The sequence below is a fragment of the Nannospalax galili genome, unplaced genomic scaffold, assembly GCF_000622305.1.
Source record: "Nannospalax galili isolate Female #2095 unplaced genomic scaffold, S.galili_v1.0 scaffold278, whole genome shotgun sequence".
NCBI lineage: Eukaryota > Metazoa > Chordata > Mammalia > Rodentia > Spalacidae > Nannospalax > Nannospalax galili.
In genome coordinates this window covers 7,391,719-7,398,157 of record NW_008347536.1, presented here as the reverse complement: position 1 = coordinate 7,398,157, position 6,439 = coordinate 7,391,719, and positions in this window count along the sequence as shown.

The window sequence follows — 6,439 nt, the reverse complement described above, 5'->3', positions numbered from 1 at the left end:
AGACAGATAGATAGATAGATAGATACATAGATAGATAGATAGATAGATAGATAGATAGATAGATAGATAGATAGATAGATAGATGATAAATAGATAGATGATAACCAAATGAATAGTAACCCAATTTGTTTAACTACATTATTTCTCAGACAGGAAAGGTTCAGAGTTTAAGTAACAGGGAAAGGACATATTATGTATTAAGTACTTATGTGCTAATAACTTTTAATATATTCCTTAGGAAATACACACTAATCATCTATATTATAATTGCACAAAGTTAAATAATGTTTTATGTTTAAAAGAGGTAGAAGGATAGAACCAAGATTGTTCACTACACCAAGGGAACATGATGTGCTTCCATCCCCACAAGTGGAATATACAAACCACATATAAGGAGCTGAAACTTCATGGCTCAGTATCTAGGGGCTGTTCTAGCTATTAAAATCAAATACCCAAATAATCATGAAATGAATGCCCTGTCTTCAAAGACACCAAAACAGAAAACAGAAACAAATTGGAAACCAACTAACAACATCAATTTCAAAATACTCTTTAATGAATGAGAAGATAAATGGTATCATGAATATTAAGTATTGCCAGGCTCTTTTTGGAAGGTAGCCATAGCTGTTGATGAATTGCACTCAATAAGACTTTTCAGCCATTATTCAACCTCTCACTTGCCCAAGATCACAAGGAACAATGGTGCTGGAGACAAGACCCAGATCTTCTGGGTCATACCAAGCTAGGTAAATAAAAATGCAAGCATACAACACTAAACATTATAACGAAACTACCTTAAAGATGTACTCAATACCAAGTACTGGGTTATTAGTATGAATAATTTCATTTAAGCATTACCACAATTCCACAAGTTCATTAGATTTTCTCTTTTTCAACCATTCTTTTATTCCATCAAATATTTTCTTTTCCATGTTTTCCAAATAATATGTAAAACAACCCAATTTATTTTTTAAAAAGGATTTGTAAAAGGTAGTTCATTAAAGAAGATATAACAATGGAAAACTGAGCACAAAGATATTTAGCATTTCAACATTTTTTAATTTTTAAAAATTTATTATTGAGCTTTTGTAATTTCATACAACAGTTCTCAATCAAATTTAACACCCTCTCCCAACCATGCCACCCATCCCCCCACCTGACCTCATGTATTCTGCCATACTTGTGAAGTCCTATTTAGTCAAGCATTTGTACCCAGATGTCTTTCGGTGTAAGTTCGTCCACTGGCATCTAGTCAGCCTATTTAAAGATCATATGTAAGGCCTATTCCCCCTTACCCAGGAACAATCAGTCTCCAATAATTCTCAGTCTAGGGCCAGCCCACCACCCATTTCTCTCTTCCCTTCTGGGTCACTGTCTGATTGAGTTGGCATGGGTCCTGTGCTCGATGCCACCATTACCACAAGTTCACATGTGCAAACTTCCAGTGGCCTGAAAGCCTTTGCTTCCATGTGTTCTTGATCCAGCCCTTGCTCTTACAATCTTCTGCCCCCTCTTCCACAATGGTTCCTGAGCCATGGGTGGGTGAAGTTCAATATAAGAGTCCTATCTCTCTACCCCTTGTTCCACTATGTTCCATGAGCCTTAGGTGTAGAGGCCTACCATGCTCACGGATTGGTGAAAATGACCATCTTATCAAAAGCAAGTTATAGATTCACTGCAATGCCAGTCAAAATACCTACTACTTTCTTATTCACAGAGCTTGAAAAATTCATCCTAAAATTCATATTGGATCACAAAAGACCCCGAATAACCAAAGCAATCTTGGGCAAAAGAACAAAGCTGGCAGGAATCACTATACCAGATTTCAAATTATATTACAGAGCTATAGTCATAAAAACCACATGATACAGTCACAAAAATAGGTAGATCATTGGAACACAACAGAAGAGCCAAATATGAGTACAAACAATTTCAGTTACCTGATATTTGACAAAGGTGCCAAGAACACACAATGGAGGAAAGACAGCATCTTCAACAAATGGTGCTGACAAAACTGGATCTCCACCTGAGGAAGAATGAAATTGAACCCTTATCTTTCAGCCTGCATAAAAGTCAACTCCAAATGGATCAAAGGCCTTGATATAAAACCTGAAACTACTACAATAAAACATAGTCAGTACCTTCCAAGATACAGGCAGAGGAAAGGACTTTCCAAACTGGATACATTAAGGTCAACAATCAATAAATGGGACCTCATTAACCTTCAAAGCTTTGAGGAAGGAGGGTGGCCAATCGGAGAGAAAAGAGTAGAGATGAATGAATCTTGGGGGGCTAGGAAACCCAGAGGGAAATATGATGCCCTCCTAGCTCCATGAGAAATGCACTTACAGTGCCTAAACACTAGTGCATGTGTATAGCTGGGAGCTGCTTGGTGTTGAATACAGTGTCTGACAGAAGAGACCTCCCTTTGAGTGGTTGATGAGAATGGTCCAGGAGACTCACAAAATAACACAGGCTATTGCCAAACCTCTTGGTTATCTCCCAGAAGATAAGACCCTACTGCTGAAGACAGGACATACTTTGGCTACAGGACTTGGAGGAATGGAGCAGGAACTGACCTGGAAGTCTTCTACCTGGTGTTCAGCTATCATAATGCTGGATGGTAGTATGCAAACTGCCAAGGGAGAAAATCAATGGTCATTAGGTCTCGTTTATAAATATTTTATTATTTTTATTTTATGTGTATGAGTGTATTGTCCGCATGTGCATGAGTGCACCCATGTCATACAGTTCCCGTGAAGGTCAGAAGAAGGCTCAGATCCCCTGGAACTGGAGTTCCAGGGTGCTGGGAATCAAACCAGCATCCAACAAATGGGCGTTGATAGGTAAAAATTTTGGCAGACAGCAAGTGAATGGAGGCTGAGGCACCGAGGCACAGATAGAACTCTCGGCAGGATAGAGCTTTATTTCGCACAGGACATGTTTCCCTCGGGGAAGGGAAAAATGTCAGCCCACGGGTTGTGACCTGGGATTTATATACGGGGGCTTCAGGGGCTCCATTCCATCCGCCAGCCAGGATCTGGGTCTGGAAGTGTTTACTTTTTTGTCCTCTTAAGATAAGGGAAAAGCTGCTGTGCTAAACAGCTCCTAAAATCTCTGGTTAACAGGTAGAATCTGCTTATCTTGTCTTTGAAGATCAGAAGAAAGGCAGGCTGCTTCTTAGCAGTCTGTTTCCCTTGACTTCAAAGGCCAAGGTGCTCATCAGCTCAGTTCCTTTTTTCAAGCTTCAAAAGTCCATAGGTCCCTGTTGGGGAGTGGGGGAAGATGCTGCTGTTTGAAACCCTAATAGGTGTTAGCTGCCATATGGGTGCTGGGAATCAAACCCAGTCCTCTGCAAAAGCTGTCAGTACTCTTAACCACTGAGCTATCTCTCCATCTCCCAGGTATTTTTTTAATAAATAGAAAAAAGCCTTTTCAGTATACATCCATAATTTGACTCTAGAACTGCTTTACATTTTTCTCTGTTGGCTCTGAAATGAATGTTTATTTAAAATATTTTTTGTAAAAAATTTCTGCATTCTACAGTTGGCGTACTATTTCAAGAATTTTTTAAGTATTAAATATATATGATAAATACAAAATATCATGCCCAAAAATGAAATAGCACAAAATAATGATAGTGTTACTAATGATATTATCACTATTATTGCTAGCCAAGTTCTCTAAGAAAAGGCAAAATAAACCTCTCAAACTAAGACAGACTAAATGATGGGCCTACATGACGAATCACTAAATTATTTTGAATTGCTGAATAATTTTTGTAATTTATCTAAATTTATTTCTTTTTATTTAATATTATTTGTTCTCAGTTCAGTTTAGCTGTCAACATAACCCAGAGTTATCTGAGGGAGTCTCAGTTAGTGAATTGCCTTGATTAGATTTGCCTGTGGATATGTCCTTAGGACATTTTCTTGTTTGCTAATTGATGTAAGAAGGCTCAGCCGGTGGTGGGTTGTGCAACCCTGAGTAGGTGGCCCAGGGTTCTATAAGAACACCTGATAATTAGATGTCTGTTGATTACCCTCCTAAAAATGCTTCTACTGCATTGCTGTATTTTCTTGAGGTAGTTATTGCTGGTTATTAGGTTTTGAAGGTGGAGTTGAACCACTGATTTTTCCTCCCTTAGCACCTTGCATAGTGTCCTCTAGAACTATGAGAGCTAGTCTTCAGGGAGGAAATTTCCAGGTCAATTCCAGCTCCTTTGCTTCAAGTCCTTATCTAAGGTATGTCCTTTCTTCAGTAATAGGGTCTTAACTTCAAGTTCTTGGAGGTAATCAAGGGCTCTGGCAATGACCTGTGTTATTTTGGGAGTCCCTTTTACTACTTTGAACTTAGCCAAATACACATGATTGGGGAGGACATAGAGCCTAGAGAAAGCCCTATCTCTATCATATCTCTAGATAAATGATAATTCTTACTGTATGCTAAATATGGATCTTTATATTTACAAAGAAGTAGACTTTCTTTTTGCAACAGATGGAGGCTATTACAGAGTTCCACAACTGGTCACACACAGAGAATATGTGTCTAAGAGATGCCCAGCACTAAGTGACATGTCTACAGTGGAATCTCTACACCTAAGTCTCATGAAACATAGTGAAATATAGGCTAGAGAGAATCCAACCCTCAACTATAACAGCAAAACTTCCTCATAAAACAGACTGTGATGCACACAGAAGGCCATATCTGGCCAAATGTAGAGAATAAGGCTGTAAAGTGCATGTCCCTGGATAGGACTCATATTAAACGTAGCCCACACATGGACTAATGGTTCAGGGATCATTGTGAAAGAGGAAGTAGAAAGATTGTAAGAGTCAGGGTAAGTGCTTGAACTTAAGGAAACAGGCTTTCAGGCCTCTGGGAACTTGATCATATGTACTTGCAGCAATGGTAAAGAGCATGCCCAAGACCCATGCAGACTCAAACTAGACAAAATCCCTGCATAGAACGGGGGAAGTGGGCAGCCGGCCCCCAACTCAGCTGATGAACTATTGCCAACTGATTACTGTTGGGTAAAGGAGAGTTGATCTTCTTTAACAAAGTGATTCTAGATAAGTTGACTAGCCTCCAGGGGATGAGCATGCACCAAGGGACATCTGAGCACAAAAGCTTGACCAGATACGCCTTAACATATATAACAGAATATATGAAATCCAGTTGGGAGGTGGCTATGGGACTGTACAGATGGGAAGGGGGTCTAAATATGGTTAATATTTATTGTATGAAATGTACAAAACCCAATAAAAGTGTACAGTAAAAAAATAAATGACTGTCATATAAATACCATAAAAAAGAATGCTGGCTGAGCACAAGCTAGAGGGAGTGAGCCGTTATGTTGCTTTCCTCTGCAGTTCTTGCCTCTGCTTCTGCTTAAGTTGCTGCCTTAACTTCCCTCAAGGATAGACAGTAACTTGTAAGCTCAAATAAAATCGTTCCTCCCCTATTTGCTTTTGGTGAAGGTGTTTTTCATAGCGACAGAATGCAAACTAGAACACTTGTTACTTACCAGCCTTGCTTCTGCCTCTTTTAAATGCACGCGCTGTTTCTGAGGTCCTGTCCAGACTAAGCCCAATCCTAAGGACATTATGTTTTCATTCCAGATTGTCAGAATATATTGGCATTAGGGTCAAGGCCACAGTGAGGCTACTCTAAGGCCTGGATCAGAGGTCTAGCATGCTTACAAGTAACTCTGTTAGCAGAGCTCCTGTTCTCAGGATTAGCTAAAACACATAGACCAAAGAATCACTTACTAGTACTAATCCACAAACCAGAGTAGAGCTTTGCCCAAGGGGCGAGACACACATATTGCTTAAAACCAGTGTAAAAATTTGGGCCAGACTTGGATCAAGACCATTTGACATTCATTTCAAGAATATTTTACTGGAGCAATATATACCACTATGTCTAGAATGGGTTCTAGGTTTTGAATTATATTTAAGCCAATAAATTGTTGGCTTCAAATACTTCCAACAATACAGAAGATTGTAAAGAGCAGGCAGGGTCCAATACCATCTTGCATTCTAACCTCTAATCCTTTATGCATAAATAGAAACAGTATGGCCCCATCTATCACAAGGCATGTGGTACTATGTGTGTTAACACACTATTTAAAGCACAAGCATCTACATCATGACCAGCTTTAGTTCTTCAGAGGATTTACTGCCTGCCAGTATTGTGTACATTGTATTTGTTTGTGGTATTCATTTTCCAGTTCTTACAGCTCCTTAACAAATTGGGAAGTCCGGGGAAGCAGAAATTACTGTTTTATTCACAAATTTCAATAAAGGAGATTTTGGTGCATATTATATAGGAAAGAAAGATTGTCAGATGAGCAAGTATGTTAATTATGTTTTAATGATTTGATTAAGATATTATCCATTTCAGTAAACAGGTTATCTTACTGCAGAAACTTTATAGA